General features: G+C 53.5%; 1 pseudogene; it reads left to right on the top strand.

Moving 5' to 3' along the window:
- Positions 1 to 15,281, top strand: part of LOC134387364 (multidrug and toxin extrusion protein 2-like) — a 32,159-nt pseudogene continuing 16,878 nt past the window's right edge.

Raw genomic sequence — 15,281 nt, 5'->3', positions numbered from 1 at the left:
ATGGCTGCAGGCCTGATGAAGTGTAACCAAGTGCGGAAAGGTGAACAGAGGCCCCAGCCCCGGAGTGCACGGCTGGGGTGTGTGGGGAGGTGGCGGAGGGGCCTGGTCATGGCTCTCCCTCCTCTTCCCCCTCGCCCTGCCTCCTGCCATTCCCAGGATTTTGTACCTTGGGGTCACTCTTCCCTGTGGGGGTCCTGGGCAGGCCTATGTCCCCTCGCCACTGAGTTCAGTGTCTTTATCTGCTGTCCCTCAGGGCAAGGCACAGGCAGCAGGGAGGATGGGAGACAGTGGGACAGGGAGACACAGAAAGGAGGAGGAGAGCGTGCAGTGGATTAAAGAAGCTGCAGATTCCTGGCCGCTCCATCCAGCAGTGGAGGCTGTAGGCCGGCTGCTTAGCTTGGCTGGTTAGACTGCAGCCTTGTAACCCCAAGGTTGTGGGTTCAGATCCCCAGACCGCCCCCTGCCAAAAAAACAAAGTGGGGACTGTTCCCCCTCCTGTTAAATCTGGGCAAGCCCGGTGGTCAGCTTTAGTCAACAGAACGAGGCAGAAGGGGTGTGGTGGCTTCCCAGGCTGGGTCCTACAGGTTCCCCTTGAGAGGTTCTGCACAGACAGGTGCAGATGCTCGTGTGCTGTCTCAGCCGAGCATCCAGTGGGCCCCCCGCGCAGCCTGTGAGCGAGCTTTGGGACGGCCAGCCTGGGTGAGCACTCGGCAGCTGCAGACCCAGCCGGACCAGTCAGCCCAGAGTCGTGATATAGATGAGACTGGATTTGGGACAGCAAGTTATGGGGGCGTGTATAATAGCACCAAGTTATGGGGTAATAGAACACAGAAGTAAGACACGCAGGTGATGGCCTTTGGGGGGCCACCATGCCCCTCTCCAGGTGGCTCCCAGCTCTCCTCCTTCCCCCCATTTCTACCTCCATTCCCATCACAGGCTGGGTTTGGAGCTGAGTCATCACGGGGCTCTCTGGGTAATCTGCGAGTGCACAGGTGCCCTGACAGCTCCCTTCCAGAGCACCGGCAAGAGCTGTGCCAGCGGCTGAGCTGGTGAGAGTGCGGCCCTCTCACCCCAAGGCCGTGGGCATGAACTGTGCCAGCCTGCCGTCCACCCTGTGGCATCACCCCACAACAGGTCCACCTGCTTCCACCAGGGAACCATGACTAACACAGAAATTGTCATAAGGGAGAAAATCATGGGCCACGTGCCCCCGGGAAATGAGGTGGCGCGGGAACAAGCTACCTGAGAAGGGAAGGTTCGGGAAGTCGTGGGGACTGGCTTTCACATTCCGAGGAACTCCCAGCCCCTGCTACCGAGAGGTGAGCTGCGGCTCCCTCGCCCCTGTGTGGCATCTGAGACCGCAGAGGACGCGGGGCTGGAGGCTGCTCCTCAGAGCACGGGGTGACTTGGAGGGAGGCCAGAGGCTGAAATCTCCACGTTCTTGTCCAGCCACGGGTGACTCGGGGCCCGTCTGCAGCTCTGCTCAGAGCCCATTTCAGCTTCCACTGGCTGAAATCCCCAAAAACCAAACCTGGAGGCCGAGTCTGCAGACTGCTGCCTGGTGGTGCCGACTGAATTTGCAGTCACCACATAAACGTAGGCATTCACTGGAAAAGTGACCCACACCACTTGTAAGTCATTACCTGGGAGGATCTGGAGCACTCAGAGAGCCCTGAAACCGCACACCTGGAGGAAGCCGCCCACGGGCCCACCTCTGCCCCAGGCAGTGGCCGCTGCCCAGGGTCGGACCCCGCCACAGGCCTGGGGACTGAAATTCTAAAAGGAGCTTGGGAGGGTGAAGTTTCATCCCGAAGAAAATGTAGGTGTGCAGTAGCTCATGTCACAAAAGTCCTGTGGACACCTGTGGGAGTGGATTTTGAAGAGGCTCAGACAAGCACTTGCCTCAGGAAGATGCCTGTGTCCAGCACCCTGAGAAACCTTGACCTCGAGCAGCGCCACCTTGCAGCAGGCGCCCTGCTCCTGTGCCCATCGCGCGGCTGCCACCAGTACCGCCGCTGCAGCGCTCACTGCCCGTGACAGGAGGGGGGCCACGGCAGACGACCACTCTCCCGCGTGCCCCATCAGGGAGCCCACCAAGGCTCAGGTCCCCTGGGTGAAGGAAAGCCTGTGGCCACACTTTCAGAAGAGGGAGCCGCAGCAGCTGGGAGCCGGCCGGGCGAGAAGGCCGTGGGAAGGCGCTGGGGTGAGGGCGCGGTGCCAGTGGCCTCCCACCGCAGGGCTGCAGCGGCGTCCCATCGGTGTTTGCTCCCTGCTGCTGTCCTGTCGTAACAACAGTCACAACGGTGATGACATGTCTTCTCTTTCCTCTTGCAGCCGGTAGTCAGATGCTATTCCATGCCCAGGCTGGAGAACCCTGTGATGGGCACTGAGCAGAGCAAGGGAAGGGTGCGCACGCCGGTGCGCCTGGTGCAGAGCCCGGTGCAGTGCCCGGTGCAGAGCCTGGTGCAGAACCCGGTGCAGCCTGCGGGAGCTCTGCGTGTGGAAAGGAGGTCGCATGGGGGGCGGGGGTGACGGCGGAACAGTGCCTGCCTTGGTTGCCTTTTGTCTTCACTCCTTTCCTTACGGACCTGCCCCTCCCGCCCTCCCCTGTGTCAGGGAATCCTGCTGGCCACTCCCTCACTGCAGGGGTGGACGTGGGAACTGGGCTGGGCAGACGGGAGTGCCGGGCAGTGCACCCCATGGCTGCTGGTCCTGCCTGCCCTCCTCCTGGCCCCTCTTCCTCCCTCCTCCTTCTTGGGGCTGAACTCACAACCCAAAGCCTGAGCCAGGACTGGGCCAGGAGACCGGGTAGCTGTGGGTCTCTCGTGTTGCCCATTGCCAGGCCAGCCCCGCACGAGAGGGCAGAGAGGAACCTGTGGGACACTGAGACACAGCCTCACTGGGCAAAATGCAGGGTGAGAGGGGGGAGCTGCTTTTCCAAGTGGGGCCACCCCTGACTCTCAGGGATGTTGCTGCAAGGGCTGGTGGGTGTGGGCAGGCGAGGGGACTCTTCCCAGGTATACCAGCTCTGGTCTCCAGTCCCAGGCCCCACTAGCACAAAATGACCAGGCCCCTGTCCCTCAGGAAGTGGCCCCTCCCAGGCACAGTAGGGCTCCGGGGGCCACTTGCCTGAAAGGAACAAGGGGTCTGCCACCACCTGCTCCATAGCCTCTGAGAAACGGGAGTCATCATGGGCTTATACCAGGCACAAGATGCCCAGGCCCCTGCTGCATCAGCCAGGCCTCCCCACACTTCTGCGCAGCCCCAGGAGCAAGCCCCAAACCTTCTGCTGACATCACAGTATGGCTCCCAGAGCCCAGGCCTCTGTTCTGTCCTCTGTGGGGCCGAGGCCAGTGGGCTGGGCGGCAGGACTGCAGTGCCCAGGGAGGCCGGGCACGTCCCACGGGTGAGCACAGCAGCCCCCCCTCCTGTGCCTTACTCTTTAGCCAGGCATTAAGTGACACGGCCGGCTGGGGTGGGCAGCTTGCAGGACAGAGCTGCCATGAGAGAACCTGTCGGGCTATATCACAGACTCCTCTGCCCTGTCCCGTGAAGGCTGCGAGTCAGGGAGTTGCAATCTGGCAGCCGATAGCCGGGTAGACACGCTTTGTTCCGACATGAGCTCTGCCGGCCAGTGGCTCAGAGCTGTTGTCTTTTATATCAAAAGTGCACAGTAATGACAACAAGCCAAGGAGTATGTGGGCACATGCGCAGTCACAGCATCTCACATAACACGTTTACAACGGACGTGCTGAATCATACCCAGCCGGATACGAGGTGAGGGGGCCTGACTATACAAACTCCATTTGCCTCACACCCACCACTTCAGTGTCCCTCACCGTACAATCAATCTGTGTATCTCAGATCTTCTGTGACGTTCCCTTAGCGAGGACAGCTGACCCTTGCATCCACAGGCCACAGCAGCAACACAAGCTGCAGCAACATGCCACCAAAACACAGGCGCTCCCTCCCAGGACACCTAATACCCATCTCCAGGAAGACGACATATTGGCCCCGCATTCCTGGAGGGGGTCTCAGTCATTTTTTGAGCAGCATGAATCTCACTGGTTAGTTGGTATAAAGCCTCAGTAACATTAGGGTGACAGTCAGGGATGATTTTCCATGGGAATCCTGCAGCCCAACTGGTGGGGAACTTGGTGCAGACCCAGCAAGCTGACACATGGGCCACATGAGCATACATATGTGCCCAGTCGACTATGGTGTTGGCAGCCACAAGACTATGGGCGAAAAGACAAAAGAGTTATTGGCACCAGTATAGGGAGTTCTCACCCCTCTGGCAAAATACATGCCAGTTTATCATCCTGAGAAAGGTGGTTGCAGGAACAGGTGTCTTACCTGGCTTACGACACCACCCATTATCAGCTAACACTGCTGGGTCTGTAGGTTCTACATGTACCAATATAGGGGACTCAGAACTGGCCATAATGAGAGTACAAATGTGCCCTTTAAGACAGAGCGTTTTTCTGTTCCGGGCGAAGTCACCTTTACGTGGGGAGGTCAAGTACTCGTCACCCAAGGTGACAGTTGTCAATCTCCTTACCCTCTCCCCTGGGGTCCCATTAGGCCTCCCCAGTGTACATGGGGGGCTTCTACTTTCCAAGGCCATTCCCATGGTACTGGCTGCCCTTGTCGTAAACAGGTTGGGCCAGAAAGAGGATACTTCCCTTCTTACCATATCCTGGCTTCAGGAGACCATCCTCGGCAGTAACGCGCGATTGGACAGGTGCCGTGGCTCCACGCGACAGAGCCTCCACCGGACAGGTCCCACCTTTCAGGGTCTCTGACTCACGATTCTGACTGTTGGCCACAACCGCTGTGCCCACCCCTTCAGAGAGGGGGGTTGGGTAGGTATTGTTAGTCCCTTTTTCAGAAGACCATTGTACCGTTCAGGCATTCCCGCTGCCTGGGGATGACATGGCACATGTAACTTCCACTGAATAGACAACTGGGAGGCCCACTTCATGTTCAGTAAAGTGGGTTGCATTATCACTATGACCAGGGCCTGACTGTACGTGGCTGCAAGGCTATTTAATGCCTTAATGGTGTTTACTTGGTCTGGGGCCTTACAGGGCCATATAAACAGAAGCCTGTAGCCATATCAATGGCTGTGAAGATGTACCTGAAGTTCTCTGATGTGGGGAGTGGTCCCCTAAAATCCACTTGCCATCGAGTCAGGGGCACCCTTCCTTGAGTTATCTGTCCATCGGTCTGCAGCAGCCGCTGGGGTGTGGACTCTCTTGAGCACATACTGGACAAGCACGACAGACACTCACTACATCTTCCCATTTTATAGGCAGGGCCCATCTTCGAGCCGCCATCCACGTGGTCTTGCAGCCAGCATGCTGCATTCGTCGATGTAACCACTGGGCTAGGTCAGCAGCTGGGGCTCTCTCCAGCATCATACCTTAGCCAGGGCATCAGCTTCGTCATTGCCTGGACTGGCTAAGGGAAAGTGTCCTGTGACATGGAAAAGAGTTACTTCTTTTGCCTGTCCTACTTCCCATAACTCTTGCCACATGGCTTGTCCCCACAGGGGTCAGTGGCCTACCATCCACCGCTGATATTTCCAAGTAGATATATGAAGGGTAAGACCCTTATATATGACCCAGCTGTCACTACAGAGGTGGTTATTGGCCCAGGCTCATTTTTTATCTCCATCTAAACTGCTCTCAATTCAGCCCAGTGGCTGCTTTGCCCTCTGCCATTTTCATACCATGTGGTATCTGTTGAGGGTTGGATGGCAACAGCCGTCCATGATGCTGAGGGGCCCATGCTACAGCCATCTGTATACCAGGCCTTCATGAGACGGTGTGGCCTCTACCTCCAAGGCTAGGGGTGGCGTCAAGGTCTCCTCCACTACTTTCACGGGTCCTAATTCAGTCTGTAACTCATTAAAAAGAGGACTTGTTGACACAGTGCTTCTCGTTCTATATATGCACCCCATTTGGACAGAGTGGGGGTTTAAGCTACATCCGTTTTGGGGGTGGTTGCCCATGTGTGCAACTAACCCAGCACGTGGTATGTCATCCTTACTAGGGCCTTGGCAGTTCCTGTGACAGCTTCAGTAGCCGTGAGGGCAGAATACACAGCTGCTGTTTCTCTATCGGGGAATAACACACTTCAGCGCCCTTCCAGAGCTGAGAACAGAATCCTATAGGTGTTCAGAATCAGTCTTATCTTTGCCACAAACCCCACTCTGATGCTTCTGGGGTTATATGCACATCTAGTTCAAAAGGCTTTGTGGGATCAGCCACTCGTAAAGCCTGTACTTGCTGTATTGCCCTGTTTGTAGCCCGATAAGCTTGTTCTACTTCCTCAGTCCAATCCCAGGGGGCTCCTTTCTTTGTCAGTGCATATAGTGGGCATGCCCTTTGGGCCATATGGGGTACAAAAGCTCTCCAATACCCCAATAGTCCTAAATATGTCTGCAGCTGAGCTACAGTTGTGAGCCGAGGGTATGCCTGTATCTTATCTATAATAGCTTCTGGGATGACTCATGTCTTACCCAACCAAACAATTCCCAAGAGTTTGGCAGACAGCCCAGATCCTTGCACTTCAGTTGTGTTCACCACCCACCCACATTGTGCCAAATGGCCTAGCACTGTTGGAGCTGCCTTGGTTAAATCTGTATCACAGGTTGGTAAGACATCATCAGTATAATGCAACATTGTAACCGTGCTGGGCCTAGTCCACTTGGCTAGGTCCCCAGCCACTAAACCATGACAAATAGTTGGGCTACGCAGATAACCTTGGGGCAGTACTTGAAAGGTCCACTGCCTCCCTTCCCAGGTGAAGGCAAACTGATCTTGTCTATCAGCCAAGATTGGGATGGAGAAAAAAGCATTTGCAAGATCCAATACATAATGATAAGTCCCCAGCTGAGTCGTCAGCTGATCCATCAAGTCATGAAGTGAAGGCATGGCTACATGCAAAGGAGGCACTACTTTGTTTAGTTCTCAGTAGTCTACAGTCATTCTCCAGGTACCATCAGGTTTTTTCCACTGGCCATACCAGAGCATTAAATGGGCTCTGAACTGGACGAATAATGCAAACTTTCTCTAACTCCAATATAGTGGCACCTATCTCTGCATGTCCTCCCGGTGGGCGATACTGCTTTACATTAACCACACGTCTCGGCTGGGGTAACATCTGTGGGTCATGTTTAGCATATCCCCACAACACAGGCTTTATCGTCTATATTTGTAGCTGAAACTCTCCAACTGTTGTTTGCAGGTGCAAACCATAAAGTACATCCATACCCAAGATGTATTCAGCTCCTGGGGATATATAAACAATATACACACGAGGGGGCAATCGTCCTGTGCTTAATGGCAGTGACACAGCTTTGACTTCAGTAGTATGTCCTCCATAGCCATCTATATGAACTGTGGCCCCTGGAAACTTATCTGGATTACCATATATCAGGCTACATTCTGTGCCCATATCCACCAATGCCAAAACACGCTGCACATTAGTCCCTGACCAATGTATTGCCAATTCAATGTGAGGCCTCCAGTCCTCACCTGCCCTCAAAAGATGAGTACCGTGGCCTGCTCCCTAACCAAACCAGAACATTTCATCTGCCTCCTCAGAAACAATAAAAAAATCCTGCAAGTCCACCAAGCACACTTTGCTACCTGTTTCTGGATGTTTAGTGAAATGCTGTTCAGGGAGCAATTGCTGCCACAAGGCAAACTGGACCGCATTTGGCTGCCGGTCAGTTTTCTTGCTATCACCCCCTGCTGCAAGCAAGTCAGGCCACATCTGCTTACGGCTGGTCCTGCTTGGTCCCCTCAGGATAAGATCCTGATCATTCCTTAGGGGTTGGGTCTTGGCCACCTTCCAGACCTTTTTTGCTATTCTCCTCTACTTCACCCAGGCTAGCTATCATGGTCATTACTTCATGTATACGACGACCAATGTATGGGACCGGTATGGCCATCAGTGACCCAAAGGATGTTGACGGGGCATTCTGCAGCACTGTGTTTCTCACGTTTCCTGAAAAACATTCATCGTCCGGGCCACGGGTGTTCACATTAACCATGGACTGCTGCATCCCCAGCTCCTGAATGATTTGGACCAGCCTGGCATACGTTTGCCACCTACTCACAATCTCGGGCAGTTCTCCGGCATTTGTCCACGTGGTCTGGATGGCTGCATTCACCCGTTCCATCAAGGAGTGGTCACCCTGTCTCGGTGCGTATCTGTGGCTATTCTGTAGCCACTGCCACAGGGGTGGGTGTGTGGTGATAGACGCTAACTTTTCCATCTCGTCACCAGAGCACATCACACTATCCACCCCTAGGTCCCACAACCACAGGAGCCAAGCAGCCAGGGGCTCACCCTGTTTCTGGCAAAACTGTTTCCCCAAGTCAACCAACTCAGCTTGAGAATAGGGGACATAAGTAGTAAATTGGGTCACTTGTGGGTTGCCTCCCAGTAGTCCACCTGGCCCCACAGGCTGCTCATGCTTCAATTTGTGATGCACAACAGGTCGTGCCAGGAAGAGAACAGTTTCCCCCAACTCACCATTGGGTTCACCATCATCCCTGGTGTTGAATGCAGCCGTGAGCCCTGGCTGTACTTCAGCCTCCAGAACGAGCCCCCGTGCTTCCAAATGTCTGCTTTCTGCTGCAAATCTCGAAGCCACGCCACTTCATGGAGTGCCTGGTCCATTATGACTCACAGTACAGTTAGTAACAGCTGGACCCTGGTCAACAGGAAAGCAGCCACCAGGTACCACATACTCAAGGGCACATTTCCTCCCCCTCCTGAGGGACCAGTGGCTCCCTTACCTGCTTGGAATCCTGCCGACTGCGCCAATTGTCAGGCTGGATCACAGACCCCTCTGCCCCATCCTGTGCAGGTCATGAGTTAGGTAGTTAAAAAAGATTCTGGCAGCTGATGGCAGGGTAGACATGCTTTACTCCGACACAAGCTCTGCTGGCCAGCAGTTCAGAGCCATAGTCTTTTATACCAAAAGCACACAATACTTGCAGTGAGTCAAGGAGCACATGGGCACACACGTGTAGTTACACACTCTTATATAACTTGTTTACAATGGATGTGCTGAATCCTACCCAGCCAGATATGAGATGAGGGTGCCTGACTATACCAACTCCACTTTCCTCACAGAGCCCTAGGCTGGGAATCGACGGCCTCCAGGATACGGTCCCCTCAATCCAAGTGGGCTGCTGCCCTGTCCTCTGCAGGCTAGTCCCCAGAGGCTTTGGGGCCAAGGCATGGACACTCTGCCCTTTTTGGACCCCTGGTAAGGAGGCAGGGCTGGAAGGCAGGCACGTGGGGGAGGCTGGAAGGCAGCTGATGTCCAGGCAGGACGCAGGGATGTGCTCACAGCCACTGACCCCAGAAACCATCTGTGTTGATGACTGGGCTGTGTCGGGCCACTGCCTGGAGCCTGGTGACAGCAGGATGGCTCCTCAGTGCCATCCCTGGACCATCCCCAGGGTGGTTGTGGGGCTTGACTGGGCTCAGCAGCAGGCAGCCCGACCCAGAAGGTGCAGGTGTGTTCTCATTTGGAACCCCATGGCAAGGCTGGGTAGAAAGATGGTGCCACAAAAGATGGGAAACACCCATGCCCACAGCCCATGGTCTCCCCCCCAGAGCCTTGACAGGGGAAGAAGGGGCCCACTGTGCCCATTTCATTTCCAAATGGAAAATAGGTTTATAAACATTTTTTTCTAACCAGAAAGAATAATAAATAGGTAGTCCCTGTAAAAGTTTCAGACAAAATTGAAAGTTACAAAGAAAAAAGAAATTTGTCTCTAATCCCACCAGCTGGAAATAGCCATTATTAAGGTATTGGTGTATTGAGCTCCTTTTTTTTTTTTTTTTTTTTTTTTTTTTTTTTTGCATATGGCCTGGCCAAATTGCTATTACACTAATAACAGTAAAAGCAGACCAAATACAGGGGTGACTGTGGCTGTAGACAGCAGGACAGGAGTGGGGACTCAGGTCTCCCAACGTCCTGCCCTGGCTCCCCCAGGTATGGCAGGTCTGCCCAGTGGCTGTAGGCATTGGTTAGAGGCCCCAGGGCTCCTGGAGAGACCCATCGGTGCAGGGCTGCACTGTGAGCAGTGCACGTGCCTGCGGGTGCCGGGCTCGGGGTCTGGCAGGTGGAGGCTGGGCTGAGCAGGCCAAAGTACAGAGTGTCCCTGAGGTGGCAGCAGGGATATACGGGGCCTGCTCTGACCCTGGCTGCCATCCTCTAGTTCCTGCTCAAGCTGCTGACCTTTATGATCTACATCATGAGAAGTGTTCTGTGGGCAACTGGGCAAGGTGGAGCTGGTGTCGGTGACCCTTGCAGTGGCTGTGAGGACTCAGCCTGGCCCTGCACCAGATGTTCTCTCCCTGGGCTCCCAGGTGGGCCTGTAGTCTGGTGGCCAGGTGGGGCCTGGAAGACACAGACCATGTGGCTGGACAGCTGAATTCACAGCTGGGACCTCAGGGCCAGAGATGGGGAAAGGCTGGCCCAGAGGCACACAGTCCTCAAGGGCAAAGTGGGAGGAAGAGGGTCTCTGGCCTGCTGCAGAGCAGAGCTGCCTCCACCACCAATTCCCTGCTGGGTGGCCTCCCCAGAGGCCCGACCAACCTGACCTCACCCCAGACAGATCCCCCCTCAGGCCTTGCCTGACAAACCTTTGTTTTCTCCTGTGTGCGGCTTCAGTTTGTCAATATCTATGAAGTAGGATTTGGTTTGTCCTTGGCATGTGACACCTTGATGTCCCAGGTAGGTGGGCCTCCTGGAGCTGGGCAGGAAGCTGGGCCAGGGCAGAGCCAAGCCCATGTGTGCTGCAGAAGCAGCGTGAGCAGGGAGTCCTCCGAAGGTTGCTTGGTGCCCTCCTAGATCTGGGAGCCTGTCAGCTGGGCCCTGGGCAGGGAGGGACAGTGCCCCTGCCCCACCTCCAAGGGCTGGATGCCTTCAGGGAAACAGACCCTCTTTGAAAGGGTCTGGGCCATGGAGGAGATGGGGGTGGAGACAGTCTCACCCCCAGGGGAAGTCACCAAATAGAGAAAAGCAGTTGGGACCCCAACGTTGCCTCACTCACCTGTTCACTCCTGTGTTCAGCTGCCTACATGCAGGCGTGTGTCAGAGGCCGAGGGGACACAGATGGGACCTCTCTGCCTGCAGGGGCCCACAGTCCTGCAGCCACTAAACAGTGGGGCCTTGGTGCTCCCTGCAGGTTTTGGCCTCACAGTGGACCTGGGATCCTGGCTGTCTCTTCCCAACAGATGACATGGCAAATGCTCAGAGCCCCATGTGCCTCTGCTGTAACAGGGGATCACTAACACCTTGCTGTTGGGCACAGTGGAGACAATGGTGGGCGGAGGTTGGCAGGGCCTGTTCCAGTCCAGAAGCAGGCTGCTGTGTGAGGGCACCTCAGGTCCTCTGGGGCACGTACGGCTGCCCGCCTGTGCTGGCACATGCTGCTGGAAGTCCAGGGCACGGTGGGGAGTGGGAAAAGAGTGGCCTGACAGGCAGCTGTTTTGCTGGCTTCGGGAGCTCCAAGAAGCAGCACGTGGGTGTCATCTTGCAGCGAGATGCTTGTCCTCAACACCCAGCACCTCCTGCTGTTCTTCAGGCAGGACCCGGCCATGTCCAGACACTGCTTGGCTCCTGCGGGGGAGTGGGGCCTGGCCAGGGCTTGTGAGGTCCTGGGAAACCCGGGCCAGGGAGGGAAACCCTAAGAAGCCCACCCTTGAGGTCCTGTGCCTCCCTCGGCCGCAAGTGCAGCAGCACCTGTCAAAGGTCCAGGGTTTGGTTTGGGGGGTTCTCCTGCATAGCATGCTGCTCCACCTGTGACCAGCAGGGGGCACTCAAACGGCCAGTTTTAATTCAGGAGGAAAGAACATGGGATTGCGTTTTACTTGCATTTCTGTCCTGGCACATAGCTGGAGCTTCATAGGTAGCTTTGAAGAAATGAAGGGTGTGCACTACCCCATATTCCAAAAAGGAGAAAGACGACTGAACCCATCTCTGATGAGTTACACAGTTTATTGTTAAATTTATGAGGGCATTTCTTTCTCGTTTTGTTCATTTTCTATATATGTACAGTTCCTTTGGTTATCTCTTGATAAGATACAAGCTTTTCTTCTTATAAACCACTTGTTACTCTGAATTTAAGTTTCCTAGTCACAAGGTCCCAGGCAGCTGGGTCCCTGGTGTCAGCCTCCCGGCACCCGGTAGCATTTGGTAGCAGTGACCCCCGATGCTGAGGTTTCACTGTCCCAGTCGAGATCTGCAGGGCTGGTGAGGTCACCCCTCAAACCTGGGTGCCCAGGACATCCTGGGCTGCAGCTCAGCCCCCGGTCCAGGAGGGCACGCCGAGAAGACCCTGCCTCTCCTGGGCCACGGCCTGGTCGGCTCTGCAGCTCCTTGCTTTCTTGCAGGGTAGCCCAGGACTACGTGCTGATTTTCATGCCAGGACTTGCGGTAGGTGCCCCAGTTGGCTGAGCATGGAGGAGGGTAGAGTTACATCCCCCCAAGTTCTGCCTTTCTGCTTTTCTACCCCATCTGCTGGGGAGGGGCACTAGCCCACAGTGATGTCCTGCCAGGCCATGAGGATGGTTGACAGGCAGGTGAGGAGATGCGATTCCAGTCGATACAAACTGAATTTTTTAAAAGTAGGATTTTTTTTCCTGATTCAAAAACTTCCTCAGAGAAAATGTGGAAAGCATGGGACAGAAAATTTTTAAATCACCTATGATTCTGCCACGCAGAGAAGAACATATGTTACTGCATCTTTCCACAATTATTCTATTCGCACAGACACACACATATTGCAACGGGGTCAGTGTGTGTGTATTGTATCATCATAATCTGCTGTTTCTCTTTAAAATACGTCCTTAGTCTCTTGATATGATTTGACAGCCTTCCATAAATTGATCCAACAGCTACCTATGACCCATAGGTACACCATAATTTATTAACCAATCCCTATTTATGACACTTACTATTATAAATGAGTTTATGATTAACATTCTTGTAGAAAAATCTCTGTGCTCATCTGTCATGATTTCCTTAAGATGCGTTATTGGAAGTGGAGTTGCTTGGTCGATGGCTTTTCACACATATTGCTGACCTGTGCCACTTTCCACCCCCTACCCCCCACAGCAAAAACCTCATTAGCATAGAGCATTGTTATTAAAAACGTTTTCCAATTAGAAATACATTGTTTTAACATTCATTTATTTTATTGCTAATGAAGTTGAACATTATTTCATGTGTTTATTGGTCATTTGTTTTTCTCCTGCGAATGGTCTATATCCTTTGCTTATTTTAGTGGTCAATCTTTTTCTAATTATTATAATTCTTCTTAGATAATATCTTAATCCCTCGTCATATGTCACAAACATTTTCCAGTTTGTCATTTGCCTCTTATTGTTTCAAAGTGTTTGATTTAAAGAATTTCGAATGTGTAGGTCAATCCTATCCCCTGCAACGTCTGTGATAAGCTTAAAAAGACTTAACCCACTTCAAGATTATATGAACATTTGCCTATATTTTTTTTGAACCCTTTCAGGGTTTCCATCTTTACCTTTACAGTGGTGATCCATCTAACTTAAAAATTTTCTAACACCAGTCATTGCATAGTCTCTCCTTTCTCTATTCATTTATTAAATACCAAATTAATAAGTACCACTTCTATCCTGGTCAGTTTCTGGCATTTGCAGCCTGTCCCTGTGATCTGCAGGTCAGTTCCAGAACCCAGCGCTACACTATTTGGGTTGTAGCTCAGTGGTTCCCGTTACCACCCAGTGGTGCTGGATGCCAGGCGGCCTGGCCAGACCAAGCTCATCTTCTGATACCAGGAGCCTTTAGTTTCCGTGGCACCAAGTGGCAGAGTTTCTGGGGAGGGGGCTGGGTGACAAATGGGCCAGAGTGAAGCCCAAGCTGGCTAGAGTGAGCCCAAGAGCGAGCCCAAGCTGGCAGGGTGTACCCAGCCACACCGGTCTCTCTGTAAGGACAGTGCCATGACCTCTTTGGGGCCTAGCCAGCTATGGATTTCTTCCATATCATGGAACCACCTGAAAGGGCTGCTCCTCCTCTGAGTCTTCCCTATAAACCATACTTTGACTCTCCATGCCCAGGTGATGGCATCTTGTCAAACAGGACCATGGGGCTGGGTTGGGAAAACAATGTGGTGTCTCCTCTGTCAAACAAAGCGAGGTCTGTTGCTTTGTCGCTTTGCCCCCCCATGGATTTGTCACTCCACTTCCCCTGGGTGACGGAGACACAAAGGATTACTCAAAGCCCATCTCTTCTGAGCAGTGAGAAGCCCCGAAGTGGTTAATCTCCCCCAGAACCCTCAAGTGAGAGGCAGCCCTTCCTTGGGAAATTAACCCCAAATTGGGGTTCTCTTCCTGCATTTATTTTCCAGACCAGGAAGTTACAGGAAGAGAACATAGGTGGGGTTATAGGTTAACAGTATAGGCTGGTAACTCTCAGTGAAACAAGCCAGATGACATTCCTGTAGACAATTCAGTGATCTTACAGCAATCTCTCAGTATCTTTACATAACAGTCAGTAACTAGTCTGTCCTTGAGCCAGCAACCTTGCTGTGCCACAAATCTTTATCTTACACCAGAGACTTATAGCCTGCAGGAAATTTCCAGTCCTCCGCAAGGTCAATATTTGAAACTGCAAGGCTTTGGAAAACCAGGCCCTGTGAAATACATTTGCTTTATAGTATATTCCACAGAGGTCCTTCCACAAAATGCTCCAGAACTTAACTACCTATAATAATAATAATAATAATAAATGAGTAATACTGCTTGCATAATGCTTGTCTGACACTCGGACTGTCTGCAGCACTTTGCAATGTTAACTTTACAACTCCTGCCACCCCCATGGGTCTCGCAGCTGCTCAGTAGAGACTGATCCTAGCCCCCTGCTGTTTCTGCCACACCCTCATCCAAGGCCACCCCCTCCAAATCCTTGTCTCCAGAATCCACAGCGCATGCCCTGTGGATTTGGGTTCTGGAGGGCCCTTCTGTGACCAGGCCCCTGGGTCATCTTCCTGATCTGATGGAGGCCTGGGTTCACACCAGAAGCCTGCCAAGCTCTGTACCCACATGCCTGCGAGCTGCAGTGTGCGTTCTCAGAGCAACACGTCTGCTCATTGCCCCAAGCCAGAGCAGGCCCCGAGGACCTCCCCTGTAGGAAGTGCTCGAGTACCTGTCCACATGGCCACGTGGGCCTCAGCCCCACCTGAGGGGTCCCAGGGATCTATGTCCTG

Source organism: Cynocephalus volans, chromosome 10 (genome assembly GCF_027409185.1).
Source record: "Cynocephalus volans isolate mCynVol1 chromosome 10, mCynVol1.pri, whole genome shotgun sequence".
In the NCBI taxonomy this organism is placed as follows: Eukaryota; Metazoa; Chordata; class Mammalia; order Dermoptera; family Cynocephalidae; genus Cynocephalus; species Cynocephalus volans.
This window is presented reverse-complemented; position numbering and strand designations above follow the sequence as displayed.